The sequence below is a fragment of the Falco rusticolus genome, chromosome 3 (assembly GCF_015220075.1).
Source record: "Falco rusticolus isolate bFalRus1 chromosome 3, bFalRus1.pri, whole genome shotgun sequence".
Classification (NCBI taxonomy): Eukaryota; Metazoa; Chordata; class Aves; order Falconiformes; family Falconidae; genus Falco; species Falco rusticolus.
The window spans coordinates 102,970,075-102,995,274 of NC_051189.1; the positions used below are offsets into that span (position 1 = coordinate 102,970,075).

The 25,200-nt window shown below is 40.5% G+C and overlaps 1 long non-coding RNA gene across 27 annotated transcripts; it reads left to right on the forward strand.

Annotated features, from left to right (window-relative positions):
• Positions 1 to 873: 873 nt before the first annotated feature.
• On the forward strand, positions 874 to 24,998 carry LOC119144338. 27 transcript variants are annotated; one of them, XR_005103092.1, is made up of 10 exons: positions 874 to 1,142; positions 2,137 to 2,211; positions 2,422 to 2,490; positions 5,552 to 5,760; positions 7,363 to 13,341; positions 13,635 to 13,723; positions 13,955 to 14,109; positions 15,930 to 16,004; positions 22,074 to 22,178; positions 24,061 to 24,998. It is a non-coding gene; the product is annotated as an uncharacterized LOC119144338 (long non-coding RNA). The 27 variants fall into 27 exon arrangements; XR_005103094.1 differs by having other exon boundaries at positions 7,363 to 13,306; XR_005103093.1 differs by having other exon boundaries at positions 7,363 to 13,306; positions 13,958 to 14,109.
• The last annotated feature ends 202 nt before the right edge of the window (positions 24,999 to 25,200 follow it).

The following is a 25,200-nucleotide window of genomic DNA, read 5'->3' on the forward strand; positions in this document are numbered from 1 at the left end:
TGATGAGTGCCAGAGATGATTCAAAGTAGGAGGATATAGCAGTGGAAGGGAAGAAAAGAGAAAGAAGAGCATTAAGGAAAGATGAAAATGAAGACAAGGCACCCCCGTATGTCATCTATCTATTAATTAATCAGAAGCATATTAAGAAAACACATAATTTCAGAGACTGTCTCTCTCTTGCAGTACTTCTGTGTATACACATACATCTGAACGAGTCACACGTTCTGATTTTGTAAAGGTTTACATCCCCTGAGCACGCAAATAAGCCACTGAAGGGCAAGATGACAAGAGACTCAGCCAGCCAGCAAAGTACAGCCGTTCCAGCGCACAGCACTTGAAAAACAGCCGGCGTGTTCCTGCGGTGCGGCGGCTGCGGTTTGTGCCGGTGGCCCCGGGCCAAGGGGACCGTGCCCGCGGCAGCGCGCTGGGCCCGCCAAGCCTCCCACCGGCGCCTGCGGGGAGCAGGGGGCGGCGGGGCTGAAGCCCCGAGTCGGGTGCTCTTCTGACATAAACCACCGTGAAGCCATTTTCTCCTGAACGTATGAATCCATCAAGGGAGAAGTGACACCGGTTCGCACTCGGCCGCACTACAGCGGCGCTTGTCTCTCGGGCCTGCGGCGAGCGGGAGCGCGGAGGCAGTCGTGTCACCGGCAGCTCCCCCTGACAGCGAGGGCGGTGTTAGGGGCTGCCCCCCGCCGCGGGGCAACCGGCCGTGCCTGGCCCGCCGGCACCGCACGGCCACCGTACGGCCCGCCGGCACCGCCGCTCACACGGCGTAAGGCCGGCCGCCACCCTGGGCAGGCCCCCCGGCCCCGCTGCTCTGCGGCCAACCGGGACCCGCCAGGGCGGGGCCGGGGCCCGCCACCGCCGGCTGCGGCTGTCGCCACCGCTGGGCTGTCGCTAGGGCTGCCGCTTTCTGCGCCGCCGCTACCTTCGCCCCGCTGCGGGAGCGGAGCGGGGCAGCTGCCTGGGGCCTGCGCCGAGTGCGCGGGGGCGGGAGAAGCGCTGCCGGGCCCGGAGTCGCGCGGGGGAGCGCAGCGGCCGCAGCCGCCGGGGCGGGACAGCGGGCGGACGGTTGAAGTCCCGAGCGCCTCAGCGAGAGCAGGGCCTGCGGCGGCGGAGCCGGAGCACTGGTGCTGCCCGTAAGAACAGAGCGGCGGGGCGCGGGGGCCGAGCCGCCACCCCGGGGAGCGGTCACGGGAGGGGAGGGGCAGGGAGGGTGGCTCAGGCCGCCTGTAGGTGTCCCGGCGCGGCCCGCCCCGCTGTGGCGGCCCGCGGGTGCCCCGCTCGCAGCGGAGGGGACCGGGTGGCCCCTACAGGGCCCTGCCGGCCTGGACTGCTCGTCAGCCTGAGGGGGCCGTGCCGCCTGCCGGGGCGTGGAGTGGCCGCGGGCGCCTGCTCCGTCACCGTGGGCGCGCTGGCGTTAGGCGAGCTCATTTGCCGCCCTCTGTGATCTATTAACTTGAAGTATTTTAGTTGTTGGTTATGTAAAAGTACATTCTGGGAAAGTGCATAGACAGTGAAATGCATTTTAACTTGCTGGGCTTCCTTAATGTGTTTACTTGGCGTAGGCAGGTTCTGAGCTGTGGCTGTTTATGGGCTGTGAGCAGGACCGGGCCCTTTTACCGCCTGTCGCTTTGCAACAGCGCGGTCACACTCGGGTGTGACACAGTGCGCCGCAGGGTCCTCCGAACGGGGCTTACACATGGGTGTAACACAGTGCTCCGCAGGGTCCTCTGAACTGTCACCACGGGCTGTACTAAGGAAGAGGAGCATGTGACCATCTTTAGCCACAAAAATGTCTTGTCTTTTTACCTGCCTGTACTGCCTTTGTAAAAAATGGATATGAAGACAAGCTCTATAGTGTTGATTGTCTACCTGGTTTTATTTCTGTTCATATCTCTAATAAATACATACTTGATAAGAGGTATGGTGACCAGGCAGGAACTGGCAGAACATAACAGCAGCAATCGCGTCCTTGTGCGAGTTTTCAGGGTTTGTACTTGTGATGATAACTTTTAGTAAACTAATGTAATTAATGTAAAACATTTCTGAATTCTGATGAAGCATGAAAAACTAGTAAATCTGTTACCTTCATATTCATTACTAATCTGCTTTTTACAATCTCTTCTTTAGATGGCAGCAGATAACATGTCATCCCTGTTGTGTACTGGAACTGTTGGAGTTGCCTTACCTTTAATCTCATTGCAGGTACTGGATGACATACCATTTTGTTTGTAATAAATCTTTGTATGTCAGATCATTATTATTTGTGTATTTCCAGCGTATATCTGTGATAAAATCCCCATGTTTTTCATTCACAGTTAGAAGGCCAACCTTTTCTTTGTTTGGGTACTCACCATTAAACTTCCTTGAGCACACATGGTGACTGTCACTTCTTGCATTTCTGTTTTTTTTAAGCTGTTGCTCTAGATTGCTGGTTCCCTGGAGCCAAATAAGGGACTTCTAATGACCTCAGTAAATTTCTGGGTAAGTGTTCATTTATGAAATGTGTATATATATAAATATGGTACAAATATGGGCCAACTCCCTAACCTTAAGAGACTTCCATAGGATGTTTGACAGAGAACTGCAACATTGTTGTCATGTACTTGAAACTAGTGAATCTAGAACCTTTGGAAGTAACTGGTTTCCAGAAGAGGGTAGTGTTTTATCAGAAATTCCATTGCTTCACTGCAGAATGCAGCTCAGCTGGGCATGCAGCTGACTCCCAGGGGAATCCCTGCAAGTTTCATGGAATTCTGCTGATTCTACTTCCCCTTTAGCCAGGGGTTTGGACTACTTAGCATTCCGTATTTCTTAGCATTCCCTGTCCCTACTTAATATTCCTTTCATAACTGGTTAGTTGAAGTACTCAGGTAAAGGAGCTACTTTGGAATGTTTGCCAGCTATGTGTGGCTCAGAGTAGAAATCTGGGATGTATAGCTTTTTTGCCAATGTGATACCTTCAAGTAGTTTGAGAGTTATTCTTAAATCAGTATTTGATTATGTTATCATCTTTCATTCAATCAAAGTTTTTTCACTACAACCCATCACAACAGGTTTGGTCCTTATACATTCAGAGAAGCCGGAATGATAACGTGCTTTCAAAGTAATACTCCCATCAATTTTTGTACTCCAGTCAAAATATGTTATCTTCAACCTGATTTTTAAGCAATCTAAACATATTCATCTTCACATTGACTACAAATTCAGTTCTTCTCAGAAGGGTGTATTATCTTGTAAGATTATCTTGTAAGATCCTTAGCATTTTCTTTCATGACAGATTCAGTTCACTGTGTAAGTTTCTTTAAGGAAATCAGTTTTGTTAGTTTGGACTTTCATCTCTAACTTCAAGACAGCAAAAAGTTTCAGGGTTTTGCAACCATCTGAATAGACATTGTTCTTAAGTCTAACAGCTTAGTAGGTTTGTAGCTTAGCTAGTAGATTTTTAGTTCTGGGTCACATAAATCCATGAGATTATGTGAAGTTTGGCATTGAAACGTGTGTGCTTCCAAGAGACATGATGAGTTCATCCAATAGCTCACCACTACCGAAACTCTCCTTGTCATCCCCATTGCTGATCATACAATTCTTTCTTCTCATTTGTGCAAGCTGTGGCACTGGCTAAATCTTTTTCTGAACAAATTCTACTCCTTAGGACTATCTGCTTCCTCTTTTCCCTATGCAGAAATGGCCTGAGAGAACTGTAAGTATATGTCTGCACCATTCTGTCAGATTTTAGAAAGAATATCTGAGATTTGGAAGACTGGTGCAAAGAGTGGAGAATTACTTGTTTTCGTATTCGTCACGCCCAGAGTAGTTCCGCACCTCATGCACTTACAGATGTGTTTTTCTTCTTGCACATTCCAAAAACCTCTGCTTTGCTAAATAATCCATTAATGTCAATAGGAGAGCAGTACTGCTTACCAGCTGGTGACTAATTTGCCTATGTAAAATGAGCTCCTAATAGATCTTCCAAAGGACAGAAAAAAATACCTAATCTATGAAAATCTTCTTGGTAGGCATAGCACTGAAGATACCAGATGGGTAGGAGTTGCATTTATTATTTACTTGTTTCTGTAAATGTCAGTAATTGCTTCATTAATGTATTTTCAGAATAAGTATGGAGGTAAAAAAAAGTATCTGTTTTTTTAAATTCAGATCAATCCATTATGGTGAAGTTAAAAGAAACAGCTGAGCCAATCTAGTAACCGCAGCTTCTGGAAAGGGATGTCCTTGTTCCTTGTGCTGCTTCCAGCTACACAGTTCCATCTACTCCTTTTTACCAGCTTTACTGTTTGCTGGAGCTTTCTGTGATTGATCCAACTTCTTAATGTAGCACAAGGCTGTCTACCCAGCTAGAGCCAGGGTAACTCAAGTACCATTGAGTGTACAGCAGGAGCAAGACAGCCATTCACCAGTGGTAAGACTTTAGATCTGCTGACTTTGCCTTATATGAGTTCAGTCTGATTTCTAGGATCTAGGATTTTCCTAGACCACTGTGGCTGTGCAAAGGCATATGACAAGATCATTTTAGTATGTAGCCACATAAATCTTTGTCCTGGGTTCAGTTGCTTGCGATAAGGACTGTATTCTCAGTGCACTATTTTGCAAACAAATAGATGGAGAAGTGTGTGGGTAGGTGTGGTTCTGTCGTATTTCCCACATCATGATACAAAAAGTCTCTTTTTTGACTCACGGTTCCTCATTAGGTCCCTGCTGAGTGATGTTCTGGGACAAAATACAGCCTTAATCTTATACCTGCATGGGTAACTCCTGGCTTTACCAGCATAGTAAATAATGATTGATGTTAGAAGGAAGTAGAACCCATAAAGTGGTTTGGATTGATCTGGGATTAGGGTATACTGAATAATACTGATTTACTTTTGTATTTTTAATAGAAAATACAGTGTTGTATAATTTTATTGTGGACAAATTCTGTAGCATGTTTCTAATTTTATTAGTCTTTGAAAAATACTAGGTTATTTTAATTTATGTCAAAATATTTATGCCCAAGAGGAAATGATTTTAATTATAACTATTTGCAGATAAGATGTTGTAATGTGATATTCTGATAGGTGTAAGAAAACGCCTCCCATTCTGATATATTAACATATAAAAAAAGGCATCCCTTTTTCCTCAAAGGAGGTAAAACCCCAGTGGTAAGAAAAAGAGTAGGATAAGTCTGGGTTAGAATTCTTTCTTCCAGCACTGCATCAAGAAACAAAATCTTGGGGCTACAGTGTTAAGGAATTTAGAGCAAAAGAGCAAGTGGAGTTCCGCAAAAGAAACAGTCTGTAGCTCTAAATGTTGTCAAAATTCATTTTTAAAAGCCAAATGTTTGGATTTTTTTTTTAAAAAGGGTGATCAAGATACTAGAAGTAAAGTTTATTCATATTGAGCAAAGCCTTATTATTGGCCAGAACAGGGGAAACTGGAAAATAAAGTCCAAAATCAAGGCAAAGACATCTATAGAAGAATTGTTGACAGCAAAGGCAAGAAAGTTTAAACTCTCTCATCTGTGCTGTTGGTGTTACTTTTTGTGCAGTCTGTGGAACTAGCTGGAAGCATCTTCCCTTCAGCCCTTCAGTTATGGTGTTTGAAGCATTCCAAGACATGGCTGAATTTCCAGACAGATGAAACAGAAATAACAGAAGTGATACTAAGCATGGATTAAACATACTTGCTCTTGATATGACGTTCATGTACTGTATCTCATTTCTTTCTGGATCCTGGTGGCTCTTGGATCTCATCTGGGTAAGTGAACTGTTAGGTGTTAACTTTATTAATTCAAATACACATTCTTATGACACTGAAAGGTGAAAGGTGTACCATATAAAATATGAAAATATGAACCATAATGAAATATAAATATACCACTTTGCTATCTGTAGTTTTTCTAGTTATCATTTTGGAGTTCTGTCATCAATCACTTAATACTATGCTCCAATGACTGTCATCATTACCATGTTTTTCTATCCTTGACCTTTTATTGATTTGATTTGCTTTAATTCATCAGCAAGAACTAAATGTTTTATAAGTGTTCAATTTTGTAGATGAAGCAGATGAGTTCTTTTGGAATACTAACCTATTCCAAAAAGCCAGCTGCTGAAATACAGCATCTTCTCCAGTTGATACTCATGGTAGACCATCCTCTGTGTCATATGTACTGTCCCTGTGTATTTACATTGTATAGAAAATCAAGAAATACACACATGTCCCACTTGCATTCATTCCAGTGGAAAAATTAAAAACTGCTAACCACTGTATATTTCAGGAATGCATCCTCAGCAGATAGCAGGGTATGACATAATTACTTTTTTTTGTGATCTGGGTATGTTTCTTTTTCAATTAGTAATTAAAGCATGAGTTTTGAAAGGCTGTTTTAATTGACTCTGATATGCTTCTTTACATGTGTGTTGTTATGAAATCTAAGAATGTTTAAGCTCTATGGCAGTTCAAAATATATGTACACTAAGACAGAAAGATATATTTAAGATTTTTTAAGAAAACTGATATAACAGATGTGAATCAAGTGTAATACTGTTGCTTTTGGCCACAGTACATTTTTAGTCTCTAGTTCTGTGATTTTATGAGAATTTTTTAGCTGAAACTGAGATTAAGAACTATTTCCATCAGGCACATGATACATTTCTCAACCTGGAGGAAGGATAATCTTCAGTTTTTTTAATCATTTAAGTATGCTGGGAGCAGTTGCCTCCATGAGAACACTTTACATTCAGAGAAGGTACAGTGCTGTAATCTGTAATTCATGTGTATATGAATGCATTTTAATTCAGTGCTGGGGGACTTTATGCTTGATACTTAATAGTGAGACAGTGTGCTCCAGACTTCACTGTTCAAGCTAGGCTGAGAGAGAGCGTAACAACTGTTCAAGACTAAGGAGACTGTTGTGTTTAAGCATGGGTGATATTGCTCTTGATACATGTTTAAGCAATATATATCCATTCCAGTCCAAATTGTTATATGAGTGACTGCAATCATCACTAGAACAAAAGATTCCCAAACCATACTTGATGATGCACCCACAAATCTTGCTCTATCAAGAACTTGTACACCAGTAGACAATCCAGCAGTGATCATATCATGGTAACTATAGTTTCTAAGGCTGCTCTTACTAATGTAACAGAGCAAAGTGACTATAACACAGGTGAGCATTTGGGACTCCAAAAAACCATGACTACTTTTTCTTTCATTTTCAAAACCTTACAGAAAGGAAGAAGCAGCTCAATGCCTGTCTTTAGTTGTCTGTGTCAGTATGACAAAGAATCAGTTTAGAATTTCAGACCTCATTGTTACAATCAACTAAAGTACCTCCGTTGGTGTTTCCTTCTTCAGCATCTGTTCATTTTTCTCTAAAAGGAAGTCCCTGAAATGGTGGCTGCAAGACATTCTGTGAAGGTGAAGCTGTGAAATACTGGTAAGGTAGTGTGAATACTGACAGCTATGAATCTCGTCAAGGGACATTGTGGTCTGATTTTTGTTGTTCTTTTGGAACAGATTCCTCATGCATGCTGAAATTTTGCTGTGCATGTCCTTATGCAAATTCTGCAAGGAACAGGCAGCATTCTATATCCCCTCTATTATATGGAGTACTTGGTGGAAAAAATAGTTTGCTCTTCAGTGCACAGATTACAACCAGTTGCATAGAATGATTTTAATGCATAATGGATTGCTTCATATGGAGAGCAAGTCCTTAATTTCTATTAATATATATATAAATATAATGAAATATGTTAATATTTGCAATATCTCATTGATTTTTGGGTTTGACCATTGGATATTGGCCTCGTTGGGTCACTATCTTGAACTTTAGTACCAAACTTCTACTCAGGCCCTAGAGTAGGTGTCAAAAATTACCTCTGTGGAGCTGGCCAAGGTCCAGATGTACTCCTGACAAGGGAGCAACTCAGTGTTACTTTTGGAAACAAAACCACCAACCTTATTTGCAGTTTTCTCTGTCCAAGGACTTTCTGGATGTATTATTCTTTTTATACAGATGTCTGTTAAGTCTAACATACAGTCTTTAATCTTCTCTCACAGTGGTTTCTTACGTTTTTTAATTAAAACAGACAACTGAACTGTAAGTAGAAAATGACATTTATCTTTTAGACTGACTTTTATAAAGGGTTTTTGTGGAAACAGATCATAAATCTCAAGTTTTACAGTTGGCAGAGCTGATCAAATGCTTTCTTACTGCTGAAGGTAGCATGTCTTAGAGATATTTTTTTTGTCCTGCTTTACTCTGTCCTCCCTTGTTCCAGGTCACATGCTACTGTCCCTTTCTTTGTGCCAGTCTGGTGCTTGTCAGACTCCTGTGAGCCGTTCCAACTCACTAGCAAGGCAGAAAACTGATACATGTTTAAGCAACATATGTCCATTCCAGTCCAAATTGTTATGTGAGTGACTGCGATCATTACTAGAACAAAAGATTCCCAAACCTTTCCTGCCAAGCTAGATTTCTGTTAATTTACTCAGTTAAAGACACTCGCGGAAAGGTCCAAAATCCACCAGATGGAAGATGTGGAATGTGCTGGAGATAGGAAGATGAACGGGTTGTAGGCAGAAAGGAGCAGAAACTCACTTTCTGGGAGCAGTGCACATCAGTTTACCGTATACTGAGGCATCTCAAAACTGGATCTTCAAATCTACACTCTCTCTAGTCTGTGAAGACAGACCTCTCCACAAGATAATTCATCTTGTAAGGCAGATATCTAAGACAAATTGTAGGAATAACCTTTTTAATTACTTTGTCTCCATGGCTTACAAGGGGATCTCGTAGGTGAATAGAGGATTCACGTTATCTATAAAACTAAGAGAGATTAATTTTAGTTTCCTGGCTTTCAACAAATCTTAGAGTAGGACTTGAGGCAGCATTTTCTTTCACAATGTATTTTAGGGGAGGCTAAGAGTGCACACACTTTCAGTTACCACAGCTTAGCTGGTGAGTAGTCACTGGCTATGATCTGGTGCCTTGGGAGCCTGAGGTCACTAGTCCATACCCTCAGCCTCTGCTGATGCTGTAGGCTGCACTGGCAGGAAGACCAGCCTCTGAGGGTGGCTGCTGTAAATTTCTTGTTCGTTACTATTGCCCCTGGGAACGAGTTTCAATGCAAGTAGTGTACGACACAAACCAGAACTGTATTATGTTAAAAGACATTTGCAACAGGTGCTGGTGTTGTAAAGAGCTGTCACAGGTCAAGTGGAAGAGTAGAGACAACAGGCAGCACAGTAGCAGTCAGCACAGCTGTGTGGTGCAGACTGTGGGCATGGAATTGATGACAATTACTTGGTATCTTAGAAGCAAGCTTTCAGAACAGTTCTGTAATGGAGCTAAACAAAATTTGTTTTGTTTATGCTTCCTTACTTGTAATCTATCTATAACTAGGCTAACAGCCCCTGATAATCTTCTTGTAACAGTTTTTATGTGTGATAAAATACTGAGCATTTATTTCCAGAAAGGATATTGTACTCCAGATCCCTTGCGGGCCGTATAATGTAATTTCTGTATTTTAATTATTTCTCCAATAGATGGCAGTAGCTGCTTATTGCCTGATAAATTAAAACCATTCATAGTATGCTATATACACATAAAGCAGTAAAACCCAATTATATTCATATATAGGTACTTAACATATAACTGACACATATTTATATATGTTAAAAGTGTGTCACTGGTTTTCCATATTTGAAAATGAAATGCTTTCTGAATATTTTCCTTTTGAGTCTGTTGGTTTGCTCAGAATTACATGGTAGTCTTCTGTAGGCTTTCTGTTCATCCATGTTGCCTTTTCTGTCCTGGAGGCATGACAGAGAGGTTGTTACTGTGCTGTTTAAATGTTGATCTGAAGACTTTTACATGGTCGTGCCTAATTCTTTAGGAATTCACAAACCAGAGCTCTTGTTGCTTCATCTACCATATATGATGTTTTCTGCAGTCATATACTGAGAAGCTTGGAGTGGAGTCTTCTTCCACCAGAATGATCTGCACTACTTTAACTGTTCTGCAGTTATATAAACAACCACCATTATGCAGATGAAGGAATACATGAGATGAATTCTGGTTTTACTAAATACCTTATCAGTAGATTTTGGATGAGAATTACCACGGTCTGCTATGGCTATGAAGAGTTTGATGTTATCTTGCTAACTAGGCTATGGCAGTCTCAGTAACACAAATATGAGTATGTCAGACCCATTGGATCTCATAAACCTTGACAGAGACATGGAGAACTAGAAGACCCTGAAAAACATTGAAGAATCAGTCTGAACCACAAGCAGAGGACAAAACCCATGCATGGGGTCAAATCCAGTAAGGAGAAGTTGTTACGGTGGAATATAACTTCAGCGTAGGTGGGTAGGGAGGTTTAAATAATTTAATGGCACTAACACATTTTTCCAGCCTTTCTTTGTTTCATGGGTTAAAGTGCCCTTCCTACCACCTTGCCTGCACCCTGACTGATGCTTGGCTGTCCTGCACACCACCTGTTACCACTTCCCTATTTCTGTAAGAACATACAAACAGAAACAGTGTCCCGATCATGGTGCTTCATCTCTTCACTTCTCCTTAGTTGACATTTAATTCCCTGAAAAAAGTGATATCCAGGTGACTGTTTTAAAGAAAGATGTAGAGGAGAGACAGTCAGTAAGTGATACCTTGGAGAGGGTGAAAGAGCACACATAACTTACAGCTTTTCACTAACGTGCTGTCATTATGTGGCTTTACAATATTCACAAGAACAGCCAGTTTGTCAGTGCTCATTCATTTCTCCAGGTTGGCAGAGCAACCAGTTTTCACTGTGATGCTTCATATCACACCTGGGGAGTAGCAATGCACATGAGGAAGCTAACTTTTTTTGCTTTTTGCTTTATAGCTCTAATGCCATGAAAAAGCTTGCTTTTCTCCTGCTCCCTTGTATAGGATGCTCTCTTGCTCTCCTGAGCTTCTGTGAACCATCAGTCAGCAATCAAAAGGAATATGTGTTTTTTTTCCTCTGGAATCTCTGCCTGCCCTTCAGTCTTCTAGACATGCCACTGTGTTAAGCCTTAGTCTTTTCTATATATCTCATTACCGTAGGTGGACTTTCCATATGCGGACCAAACAATGACATACCGTGGAGAAACATTTTTTCTCTGTTTATGAACCTTGGTGTATAGGGTAAAAAAACCCAACCATTTGTACAATCAATAGCTGCCTTTGGTTTGGAGAATGCCAGCTACGTAAAACCATTTGTAGCAATCAATACAGATAAAAGATACAGCTTGGGTTGTTGCAGTATTCTTGGATAGAGTAACATGTCTCATTATGACAGCCCTAATGTTTGAGCTACTTGTATGCCAAATTAATTAGTAATCACCAGGGTGGTAAAATAACTACTTTCACATGTTTTCTGTCTTGAGGTCGTTCTTTTGTATGGGAGGTAATATCCGCAGCTACAGGATAGACCAGGCAGGGAGTTCTAAGAAAGTGGGTTTGAGATCCTACCATTCTGCTGCCATGTCATGCTTGTCTTTTGTCCCACTAGTGAGCAGTATTTGATTGAGCCCAGAGCCTTAAACTGGGTACCTTATCAAAACAGGCCTATGGAATGCAGAAGAGCTCCTATGCAAGATGCCCAAGGTGCCAAAATGGCTTGCTGTGACCCTGCTCCACTACAACCCCATCAGTGCTAGGTGCAGTGCATCTTGCCCATCTGGATGAATATTGCACTGTTAAAGACCTGTTTCCAGTGAACACTGTACCTTTCAAGTCATTGCAGTATTAAACCTATGACATGTGCTTGGCTTCTGGAGTCTGTTCACACAGCAACTGGGTGTGCCTGACCTTTCTGACACTGATACTGTCAAGTTTCTGGAACACAAGGAGAACATAAACTTCGGTAGGCACTGAGAAGTCATCCACTGCCACAACAGACTGACCTTTCCTAGTCTATGTGCTTATCACATGTGCCTGCATATCTTGATTCCTGGCAGGAATATTTAGAATATACGTAAACTTTGCTGGAGTGCACTGCTTGTCCTGGAGAGGATAGTGTTTAGTGTTTAGATAGTGTCTAGGTGTATGAACCTGTGCCTTTGGTGTGTATCACTTAGCTGCTGAGATAAACAAGTAGGTTACTACTCCCAAGCAGGAGTAGTTGGCTCCTTGGAGCTAGCTAGCTCCTGTTCCTACTTGCAGCCTCTAAAATACATTTACAGAGCTGTTTGTATGAACACCCCCTAGTCTTTTTTGGTCAAAATGAGCTGACTAAGAAGCATCTTATCATTCATACTTATTATCTTGATCCCATCTGATCTTGTTTGACCATGAGCTTTACACTCAATATGGAGAGTATGAAAAAATACACTGCTCCAGGGAAGACAGAGTTCCTTATATTCCATAGATTGGCTGCGTGATAAACATTACTTGGTTTGAATTAGAATTAAAAATCCTGCCTTAGTGCGAGAATGCTATAAATGCAAAGATGCCATAAAAGCATTTGCTTATATAGTAATTTGAAGAATTCATTCTGGTTCTTTTTCTTTGCCTTTAAAAAAATCAGTCTATGGCAGTTTCATGCTCTAAGCATTTTTATGTTATAAAAAGATGGGTTATTTATGTCATCCTGTGTATCCAACTACCCCCAAAGTGTGGAAACTCAATGAACAGGCTCTAGCAGCAAAAATCTTTACCAAGTTTTTCAGAGCCTTCCTCTAATATTTTTTTCACATGAGAAAAGGACATAGGCATACCAGCATGCCATGGGACATAACTAACAAATAATTATAGACTGTGAGCAATTGGAAGGCAGTCAAGGATACCGTGCTGTGTCTACATTCCCAATATTGTCTCCTGCTCCCTGCTATAGCATTTTTCCAGCAGATAGAAGCAATCAGTATCGGACATCATGTATGTGTAGATTGTGTCATTTGCAGTCTGCTATCCAGATACTGCCACATAGTTCTTTAAAAATATCTTCAGGCACATTCAGGCCACTGTGAGAAGTAGTTAAGGTATTGTTCCTCCCTCACTGTCAGGATCTCTGGAGGTGCTTGTGGTTGGGACAAGAAACTGATAATTTCTATGCCAGAGCAGCTGTCTTGTTCCTATAGTCTTTGCAGGTGGAACCAGAGCCTATCTAATCCCGTTTTTTTCTTGAGCACAGAGAATTCACTTGGGACGACTCATAGATCAGCACTGGCTTCCAGGCCTGCTCTGTTCGGCTTGCATGCAGAGTCAGCAGGCAGTGTGCACCTGAAAACAGCTTGGCTGACAACAGTTGGGCACTTAATAAATTGACAGGTGGGATGAAGAAACTTTTGCCTCAGTAAAGCAAGGTATTTCACTAACTAGCTAATATAACTGTGAGGGCATGGCCTTTTGTCAGCAAAGACACAACTGAGACAGCTTTTGGGCAAATGCTGATGGCTGAAAAGATTTGACAGGTATGAGGGCAAGTCACTAACTTGTATCCTTTCAGGAAGAAGGAAAATTCCTGCTTTCTTGTTTCACCAATAGAATAAAAGAAAAGAATGTGGAAATAGTTGAGTAATTCACTTAGTTTGTGAAATCAAAACTCAGCCAAATACTTCTGCTTGGTCAATAAACTAGTGCTTTTCTTTAATTGTAGGTCTGACATATTCACAACAGTGCAACACAGATTGGAACTACATTTGAGTTTGAAGATTTAGTCTCTACATCTGTATGTGAACATGAAATGTAAGATTTAAAATTTTATTTAATTATAAGCAAGATCATAATTCCAAAAACTGTACAAGCTTAACAGGACTGACCAAACCTGGTATCAGGTATTTTTCATGAGAACTTTTGAGATTTTGATCTTGATTTTTCCATCCTTCAACAAGAAACAAAGCCCTTTGAGCGGCTGTGTTTTTTTTTTTTTGAAAAAATTGTCTGCTTTTGAATCAGAACTTTTTGGTACTCCCTAAGCAGAAAAGATCCAGCAGCCCAGACATCTCTCCAAGGAGAAACTTGGGGTCCTAATGGAAACATTTCACCCATCATGGGACTTGGTGAATCACAGTGCTGGGAATTTGTCAGTCAGCTGGAGCTGGAAGGCATGAGATTGGGGGAGTGAGAAACTAGTAAGTTTGGTATAAATATATAAACTATCTTTGCTAAATAAGGTTCTTCCCTACTATGCTGTCTTCTTACAAAATCACATATTTCAGGAAGTTGTGATTTCCATATACTAAAAGGCCTCCTAAAATAGAAAAACTAGTTCCATTTTAAACACGTGTGTTTAACTAGCTTAAAAAATAATGCATTCTAAAGCATTCTCATGAACTACATTTCATCGTTGCTAAGTTTGCACAGATGAGTTTCTGCTGACCTGCAGTCTTTTCTGAGGGTCTCAGTGCAAGCTGTGTGAATTGTTACAGGGTACAGTCTTGAGACAACAGCATATGTTGATTACAACATTAAAATGGGTATGTTCTTACATTCTAGTATAAGGAATATAATTTGCTGATGTCTAGTAAGACAGCTGGTAGCACACTCAGTGATTCAGACAGTAAAACCAAGACTGTCCCTGCTGCAGAGTTTCATAGTTACAAAAAGAAAATACATAAATACCAGTAACAGGAAACTGCTGTTGTGCAAACGCTGTTATATCCTCTGCAGTAATTAAGAAGTAGGAAATACTTATGGTTTTACTCACATGTGCACATACAGACACAGACAGATCCCCTTGTATGAGAGTTTAAATTCTTGCGGTTTTGGCTCAATTTGATTCAGTTACAAGCTTTGAATACCCCACCTAACTTGCGGGAAATCCTTTCTCTGTGTTCACAGACCTTTTTTTGTGTGTGTTTACTTCTTGCAAACTGAGAACAATGGTGGCTTTTTTTTAATGCTTTTTATCTTTTGGAATTGCTAGAGGTCCCACAGTTCTGCTGTCACTAGGTCACTTAACAGACAGTTTAGCTTTTCCCTGGTGTGTCCTGTAGGAGAGTAACTCTGCTTTGATACCTAAATCCAGGCTTCAAAGCCATCTAGTTTTTAAAGCTGGCTGAAGTGTTGCATCTCTTTAGAAAAGGTAAAAAACAATTTGCTTTTGTAGACACAGCTTTTCAGCTGATACAACTCTACCAAAACACTTTAGCTGGCTTTCCCAAGGTGGAGGGTAATGGCAGAAGGATGTGGTTTCAGCCCTTCCACCTGGTCATGTGGTGTCCTGTCACATGTCCTGCATTAAGTTAAATGAAGGGGATATGCTTCTGGAGAGGCAGCACATCACTGCAGGACCACAGGCACACCCCATTAGAGCCATCCCTCCTTAGGGCCTGGAGCTTCATCAGCTGGGACAGAGAGCAGGGCTGGCCCAGTTTCAGCTCGGTTTTTGAGATAGTTAGTTTAGGCAATCCACTCTATCTCATTGTATCTTGATTTTCAAACTATAATGATTAAGACCACTTTTCACAGTATGTTAAGAAATTCCATGTAAGATCTAAGTAAGAGTATTGCTCAGGTCTAAGTGTCCTCTTCCGATCTGGCAATCACAGATGCCCTTTATCCCAGGGACCGTGTCGTTTATGTTAAATAAAATACAGGCATAGGCAGAGACAGAAACACATCACTTGGACACTTAGATTGTTTATAGATCACACACATATATATTTTTTCATTTTTATTTTTAGTTGGATTGTAAATTCTGATGTATTATAATGTGAATTCGGCCAAAAGTTGATACGTGATGTGTACAGATGAATGGATAAATGCTTCTATTCGGAAGAGCTTAAAATTGATAGAACAACATTTACAAGTCATGATATATGTATAACCTTGCATGAAAGAATTTGGGTTTTTTAGTTGTTTTTTTTTAATTATTTATTGCTAGTCATGTTGTACGTATAGTGCTAGAACCTAGCTTATGAAATGGAACTTTAAATTCTTTTTTTTTCAGGTATTGATGAGTAGTACCATGCAATTTGTCCAGGAAAATGAAAGACTATCTAAACCATTAGTTCTTCACAAGAAGGTAACTCATGTACTTTCTAGCAAAATCCAGAGAAATAGCTGGACAGCTAACACATGATGTCTTCTGCTTGTAGTTCAGGTTAATTATGAGAGACAAGCATCTTCTGAGAGATTGTTATATAAAATATAACACAATATATTTTACATAATATACAGTATTTTTACCGCATAAGAATAACTTACTAAATGCTGCAAGTGGGTTTCTGAAATATGATGTGCTACCTACCTGAGTTATGTCTTTGCTTGTGTGGTAGTGGCTGGGGAACTTTTTCCTTCATTGAAGCTTTTCCCTTTAGACATAATATTATGGTGGTTTGAGTATGACTTAACTGACTTTGAATCTGGTCTGTTATTCGTGCCAGGTTACTTTTCCTTGTTTGTAGCATTTCATGAGTGTGCTTTGTAGACTCAAAATCTAGGTCTTGTGTGGTTTTGCGTAAATGTACTCTGCTGGTGTTTCTGTTGTCTGTTCAATTCTTCATTACCAAGCCTGTGGCAACACCAAATGGTAGTGACAAGATGTAATCCTGTATAAACCTAGTGATTCCACATGGAAATATTCTTTTATCTGGAGGTTAAAACCCTACAGGTCACTTCACACATCTGAACATAAAGATATTGATGGCCAAACTGGAATTCCATGGAGCTGAAGGTCCGCACTGCAGGTCTTTGCAGGGTAATGCCTTCTGAAAAGAAACAAAACCAGCGCTGGGTTAGTTGACTGTTCTGTGCGTACGACTGTGAATGTTAGTGTGAATACCTGCTAATATACAGTACATTTAATATGCAGTAAAAAGGAAGTTTTCAGCTTTCTTTGAGCTTTGCATGCTGCACATGATGCTTTTGCATCATGCAGCTGAAGGTTCTTTGTGCAACAGGGATTATCAAGATTTCTCTCCAGTCACACTTGGTGAAATATCCTTTGCTAGATATTCTGTCAAAGGTCCCAAGTTTCTTTCAGCAAGCAGTGGGCCCCTTTTTCAGCTTTTACTCAGCAGTGCTGTCAGTTTTAATGGTAGGGAGGCTGCTTTAAAATCACTGTTCTGACTTGAGTTTCTCCTTTTGCTTCTCTGTTTATCAGTTTCTTGATTACAGTCTGTATTTCTTGTTTCCATTGGACTGATGGTTCATGTATTTCACAAAAATCATGTGCTGCGTTAGTGGTCTGTGAGAATTCCTTTGAAATGCTGTGCCCATCCACTTACCTATTTTATCTCAATTATGAATAAGTTGATGCTGACTGGATAGTTGGATTTTCCCAACGTATGAGCAGCCAGACCTCTCTCACATCTAGTAAGTCCCTGACTCCTTCAAGACTATTTGAAGTGTTTGGGTTATACAGCTTAAAATGGCAAGCAGAGATGAACTTGCAACATGATGCTTTCCATGGCATGCTTAATGAATGACTCATTGCTTCAGATAGACTCACCCAGATAATGGTGCAGTACAATGGAATCTTACTTTGACAGAAGCATATCCTTCTGTCCAAAGCCTGAAACTTTGGATCTGCCTCCATCACAGAGTGCAGCTTCACATAGCAAAGGTGGAGCTAGTTCTGCTTAAGCTGGTATGTCTACAGTGGGCAGCTAGGTGCCATACAGAGATAGTAGCCTTGACCGACATCAGTGCACACTCCACTTTCAATAACGTATCCTGCTTCCCAGTAAAAATAATTATACAGCAACAGAGCTATCCACTGAGGCAGCCACAATGCTGACCTCTTAGCTAGTTATTTTTGAATTAGCATAAGCATCTTGGTGGGTCTGTGCTCTGTGCTGCATAGAGGTATTCTATACTGCAGTGCTGATAGGTCGTATTATGTTTTGTTGAGCATGTGTAGCAGAGAGTGTATCTTTCCTGACTAATCTAAGTCGTTCCATAATTTCAGACTTGAATTTAAGTGTTTCCTGGAATGCATCTGAAAAGAAAAATGCTGCTTTAATTCATTACTGATAAATTAGTAATTATTCTTCTTTCCCACAAACAACATTGAGTCAGCTATCACAGCCCTGGAAAGGGCAGAGCCCACCTTAGTTTTATTAAGGGTGCAACCTGCTATCTCCTCATGTTCAGCACAGGTCTGTTCTCTGCTCTTTGCCCTGAAAACAGTACAGTAGTTGTGCTATACTCAGACTATATATAGCACTTAAGAGATACCAAGGGTTGACCTTGACCTCAAGCCTTTACAGGTACTTAAGCTTTAAGGAGTCACCTGATGGATGGTAACAGAGGTGTTTCAGCCCATATGCTTCTTTCTGAAAATTTTATCAATGCTTGAGGAGACACACTTACTGAATATCTTTCTGTCGTATTTTATGTGCATTTCTTTAAAAAGCCAATGGAGACAATGGGTGCTCTGATGATTATGTTTAACTGTGTTTCTCTATATTGAATATTTATTGTGATAGTGATTGCCCATTAACAAAAAAACCTCTTCCCTCTGATTTTCCCCATCTAAGCTCTTTATAATGAGCACAAATAATTGCAAGATTTTCCATATTTTAGGAAAAAATTACCAATAGTATCCTGTATTACCTGAAGCACATTACAAAATAAACTGCCAAAGATTGACTTGCCTGCTACAGGCGTTTGTTGTAAAAGAAAACTAAGCAAAGTTTATGCTATTCCAAGTCCACACAAGATTTTTTAATGCAAAAATTATTAATAACACAGTGCTTATTACTCCAATAATGAGTTTTTCTTACAATAATAAGTTCAGTGAGAATAAGCTTTTATGGAGAGTGTATGTGGAACTTGGTGTTATATTGGAGCTGAGACCTCTATCTGCTGGCTTGCAATGGTGCAGTTCCCTCTCCCCAGCTTTTGGTAGTGCTCCTTTAATCACATGATAAGCTGTCCTGATTCACTAACCAAGCAAAAATATATGTGTGTTTAGCTTAAGTAAGCTCACAGTGCAAGCAGACAAGTGCCAGAGTTAGCGGAATCTGAAAACAGTGTTTGATTAGAAAAGGAAGATCGAGGAAAGAGCAAGTGGATTCTTTCCTTTTGAGCAATGAAAAATTATTAGTCTCACTGCAATATGAAACCATATTTAGTTGCAGACTGTACAGTGACTGTTCTGCAGAGACAAGGATGATATCAATAAAAGAGCATGTTCTAATGCACATTTCTCATTTCTTGTGTGCTTGAGAATTTATAAAATACTGTCATTTGCAGAATCATTAGTAAGAACAGGCAGTTTGAATGTAGCTCTTCTGGAAGAAAGTTACATGTAACTTGAAGTATTTTGTTTAAAATCATCTACATCTAATATATACAGTAATGCAAGTATTACATTCACTAACACCAATTGCTAGTGAAAAAAGCTACAAATTAAATGCCTTATTAGACTACATATTGCTGAACTCTGTTTCTAAAGAAACCTGAAATAAGTGTCAAAATTGTTAGACAGTTTTGAGATGACAAATTCTTTGCTCTCAAACAATTTCAGTTCAAAATTAGTCAGGCTAGTACAGAATGTGCTTGAATATGCTAAACAGTAAATACAGCTTCTCAAAGAAGTGGAATATCTGCTGAAGTTCCATTTCAAAAAGGATCTTCAGAACTTTTTTTTTTTATTTATTTTGTTTTCACAAATCATTTACAGGTCTGAAGTAGAGTAGCATGTAGACCTTTCTTTGAGTACCCCTACCACTGCCAGCAGAATAATGATCAGAAGATTCTGTTTAAGATGAGTGTGACTGTTCACTCAACTCCAGCTCAGATTTTGGCTAAGCCAACTCTCTCTAAGGCCTGACATATGCTGAGAACAGCACCGTTAGCTCAAAGCAAGGGCAGCACATTGGCAGGGTATGGTGGCCAGAAATGGCTAAAGATCATTATGCAGCCAGTATTACCTACAGCTTGCAGTCTCCTGCAGCCATAATCCTTGCAGTAGCAATTGTCTGGCAGTTTCTTAAGAATCTGCTAAATATGGATGAAATACATCAGACTTCCCAGCTGGAAGGTATAGATGCATCAGCTTACCCAAAAAGTTTTTGAAGTGGATCCAACAGCTGCTGGACTCTGAGGCTTTCATACGTGCTTGTGGGATACAGGGGATGCCCAGACTGTGACAGAGGAGAAAGGATGAGCGCTCTTCCCATCAGCTGGGTAACAGTTTTTTTCATAGGTTCATGAGTTATGTGTTATGAGCTGCAAGTTATGAATTAAAGAACTTGAGTTAGAAACCTCATTAAGTGATGAATTAGTGAATTCATATATTAGACTAGTCTGTACAAAAGGGATTGAGCCCTTGTTTATCATGTTTGCTAGTTTTCTTTCCTAATGAGCTCATAAAATAACATTTAATTTACAGAGTACATTTGAGAGATCTAAACAGACATTGACAGATGAGCCAAGAACACTAGGACATTTGGCCTCTCTGTAGAAAAATCACTAGCAAATGGGGAAGAGGTGACAGATGTTACAAAGGGATGTGTTGAAATGGGCTGGAAAGATCTGTTTGAGCCTGACCAAGTCCCACTGTGTGCTGGTGTGATAATTGTGTCCTGATAGGATAGATAGCCAGACAGGACTATATAGAGCACTGCTGTTTCCGTCAGTGGAATTACAGGTCAAATTCTCAAGCTTCTAGGTTAATCACTTTAGGGACAACACGCCTGGAAATGCAGAAATAGAAATTTAGGAAAGATTTTTTTAAAGTCATCTTATCTTTGAAACACTCAGATGTTAGAGGCACACCTTCTCCTAGTCTGATTTCACTTTCTGTGTGAGCCCAGATTCTCAGTATCTTAGATTAGGCAGAGCTCTCTTGCCTGCAAAGCACTGCTTCCTTTATTACCTCTTTAATTTGCCATCCCATTGCTTCTCAAGCATAGTCCTTCATGGAGACATCAAGCTTCCTTGCCGCATGACAACTGTTAATAATACAGCACGTTATTGTTGCAGACAACCTAATACTGAACTGATGTTCAGCATAAAAATGCAAACTGGTGTTTATAATTTCATTTATTTTTTTTTCTCCCTCTGTCCTAACCTTTTGCATCAAAACAATTTTTCTTTCCCAAAGCACTAAATTCTTTCAATTCAGAATAGTCAATGTTGAATTTTATTTGTTATTCAAAAGCATGTACTTCAGGTATCTAAACTCAAAAAACCCCCCACAAATAGAGTGATTATTGCCTGACAACACATTTTTCCATATACACCTCTATAATACAGAAACATTAAAGCAGTATAGTAAATAGGTTGGATTTTGATGTCTGCTCATCTCAAGATGGCCAATCAATAAAGGAAATGCTGTCTTTTTGGAGTTTGAACAGTAATCTGATGATATACCTAATGGAAGAATCAAGTTTTTAAGTTTACCAGTCCATTGTGTGCTATCAGATCAGGCGAAGTTTAATATACAAACGACTTCCTGTCATGCACCAGGTCTGGTATGGAAGAGAATTTAATGGAAGAATACCCTACTCATCCAAGTGTGCCTTTTTACCTGAAGGGAATTTGAAACCAAAATACAGACTGTTTTGCACTTTTTCTAGTCAGTGATGTGAACATTATTAAGATATTGCAAGCAAGTCCAGAGGAGGCCACGAGGATGATCAGAGGTCTGGAGCCCTCTCCTACAGGGACAGGCTGAGGGAGTTGGGGCTGTTTCAGCCTGGAGAAGAGATGGCTCCGGGGAGACCTAAAAGCATCTTCCAATACCTAAAAGGGCCGACAAGAAAGCTAGCGAGGGCCTTTTTACAATGGCATGTAGTGATAGGACAGGGGGGTGATGGTTTTAAACTAAGAGAGGGTAGATGTAGATCTGATATTAGGAAGAAATTCTTCACTGTGAGGGCAGTTAGGCACCAGCACCGGCTGCCCAGAGCAGCTGTGGGTGCCCCATCCCTGGCAGTGTCCAAGGCCAGGCTGGGCGGGGCTGGGAGCAGCTGGGTCTGGAAGAAAGTGTCCCCATGGCAGGGGTTGGAACCAGATGGTCTTTAATGTCTTTTCCAACCCAAACCATTCTAGGATTCTATATTGCACATGAGTAACAATAGTAATGTATTAAGTACATTTTGCATTTAGAAAGGGGCCATGTCCCTGTGTTTTACTTCAGAAATTCAGAAGTCTCAGAACTGGTTCGAGTGAAGGTGCGCTTGTCAAGAATGGTCCTACCCCAGGAATGCCCAGGCTTGGAAGTTCTCCCACTTCAGCTGAGTTGGTAAACTCTTGAAAATAAGTAACAAAAGGTGTCCTTCCTCAATTTTTATCAATAGAGAGCAACAGTCTACAGAAAAACAGAGTAAGAATCGAAAGGTTCTAGATTACCTAATCATAAAGCCTGTCCTCACCTATTGGCTACTGTTCACTTTCTTAACTATTGCAGTGCCATAATTGTACTCGCTATCCAATTGTCAGGAAGTCTGTATGGCAGATAAGGCAGCAGTTTCAATCAGTCTAAAATATCTTTCATATCGGTACAAATACATACATACATACACACACACGCATATATATAAAACCAGCTTTTCTTCATACCAGGTAGTTCCCTTCTGCTTTTCCGTTTACAGATTTAGAAGGAAATTAAATTATAATATCAGACCATGTATTTTTCCATGTAATTTTAAGGCAAAGCCTTAACACATCCAGCCATGTTGTACTTTAGATATCATGCCCATGCTTTGTTATTTAGCTCATCAGCTATTTTCAAGCACTCAAAGGACTGTGTAAGATAAGAAAAAGAACAAAAAGAATCAGTAAAAAGAACAAGGAAGGCTTAAAGCCTTATATACAATTGTAATAATGAGTCAACATCTTGCTTTTTGAAGGGAGGTAAACCTAGGTGGGACAAGATCAGTATTCAGAAATTTCAGAAACTAGTTGGGGTTTAAATATGTTCCTTAAATATAACCTGTGCTGGGAGCAAGCCTAGAAGCAATGAGGATTTTGGATTCCATTTTATTTGGGCCAGTTTTTCCCCAGGAACACATTCTGCAAGTCTGTAAAGGAGCTGAGATTAGAATTAGTATAAAGGGCAGTTCAGGAGTGTGAGAAAGTTTAAAACTAGTGGCAGATGTTGAGTTCCACAAAACTTGCTGTAATAGGAACAAGCCAGAGAAACCAGTTCTTTAGCTTAGTTTGACCCTGTCAATCAGCAAAAAGGTAATAGAGATGGAGCCTAAAGTCAGCTGTTTCTTCAAGGAAATAGGAAAGAGTTGTTTACTTGTAAGGCTTATTGCCCTAAAACTTTATCCAGTCTGGTCCAGGAGCACAGTGTAGAAATCATAGTTCTGCTTTCACTCCTTCAAATAGGTCTAACCCTTTTCCTTGAAGATAGCAATGCACATGGACTATTGCAAATAAAAAAATACTATGAAGGCAAAGTATTTCAAGTTTAATAGAAAGAGAACGTGAAGCACATACACTGTCTTTTTGGTAAAACTGAAGCAATTTTTTCTTCATTGCACTCTTTGTCCAAGAGAATTTTTATGTGTTGGTTACTTTCAAAGTGAAAACCAAGCAAGGAAGCAAACAAGCAAAAACTACAGGGAAAGCAAATTGCTAGGTGCTATGTCTGGCTGAGTTTGGAAGAAATCTTAGGTTTAGGATTAAAAGTATTTCATATGTTCTAGTGGAGTCAGCAAACTTAATTTTTCAACAATTAGCTTTTCCTAGGGTTTTACAAACTATTGTAACTCTTTTATATACATAATTAAAATAAAGTTTAGCATATGAAGTCTTGCTTTTAAGGTTATTTGTATGAAATAATTAAAACGAGCAGAATATGTATGCTTTTCTTGTCTTCAGACCTTGTTTGTTCACCCTTTTCCAATCACTAAATACTGCCTTCCATTCCTTTGCCTACTATTAGGTAAAAAATTAATTAGAAAGAAGCAGTAAATCTAATTCACATATAAAAGATGAACTAAGCACCAAAAGGAAAGTTCTAGGTCTCGTGGAGGCAAGAATTTCTACATAAATTCAGTTTTGAATTGTGAATTGGAGATTCAGTTCTCCAGTGACGGATCTGGACGATGCACTTACAGAAGGGGTTGAGGAAGAAAGACCCTCTCATACACACTTGCTTTCCTTTCTCTGTGCAGGCTACCTACCTCATCAACATCCACAACCATCTCAGAGCATGAAGGCAGGCAGAAAACGTGGAGGAGAACCAGTCTAAGCCTTACATCAGACATGCCCCAGATGATGGCCAATGATGCCGATTGAGCAGTAAATTATTATCGCCTTGAAGCAATGAGGAAACAACGGGTATGTTTTGGCCCCGAGGTGTGTCTCTGGGACATAGTGCCTCCTCTGTCTCCCACTCCCACAATGGACATTAAACACCAACCTTTGCTTAGGGCTGTGCCCTAAGGCACAGTCTACCTTTCGGAAGCAGATTCAGGCTTCTATTTCTGGCCTTAACTGTATGCCACCAGCCAAGACACTGCGTGCAGGAGAGCGTGTCACGGGGACTCTGTCCTCAGCTGTTGTGGTGCTAGGCAAGGGCTGGCCAGTGTGCAGACAGTCCTGAATCAGTTTTGCAGCATTGTACTTGGTTGTGGGTGAAACACTGAGTCTTCTGGGGCTCTAGTTTTGTAAAGATGCAGACATTCATTTTCACTGTGTATTTTTGTTGCTGATGTTGCTTTCCCAGGGGCAGGCTGATCTTCGAATCTCGAAAGGGCAGATAACCAGTGCATAACAACAGTGAGTGAAATGAGCTGCAGAAAACCTTCTGTTTATAAGACTTACTTGTTAAGGGATTGTACATTCATTAAAGCATTCATGACCTAGGCAATGGTCTTTTGACCCTGGTCTGCTTCCTGTGTGTATGTGGTTGTGGAGGCTAAAGGTATTTTTGTTCTAGACGTTTCCAGTGTTCTCTCAGATTTGAACCTGGCTGCTAATATGTGTGTAGTGGTATACCTCAGGGCCATTATACAGTGCTGTTACTTACTACATCACATATGTGGGAAATGCTTCTAGGAGCGTTTGATTGACTCTATATGTGGCCAAATAAAGCTCTAAAATAATGTGACTATACATTCTACCAGTACTGTTTGTCACTTAGGGTATTCAGTAAATATTACTTGTTTGCCATGGTTTTCTACAAGGCTTCTGTGGTGTATTTCTACATTAAATGAATTTTACAGCACAAAATATGTCTGTCGTAAACTAGGAAGCATGTATAGGCTTTATGCTTGCTTCAGCACTCATTTTGTCCTGCTAATTCTGTATTT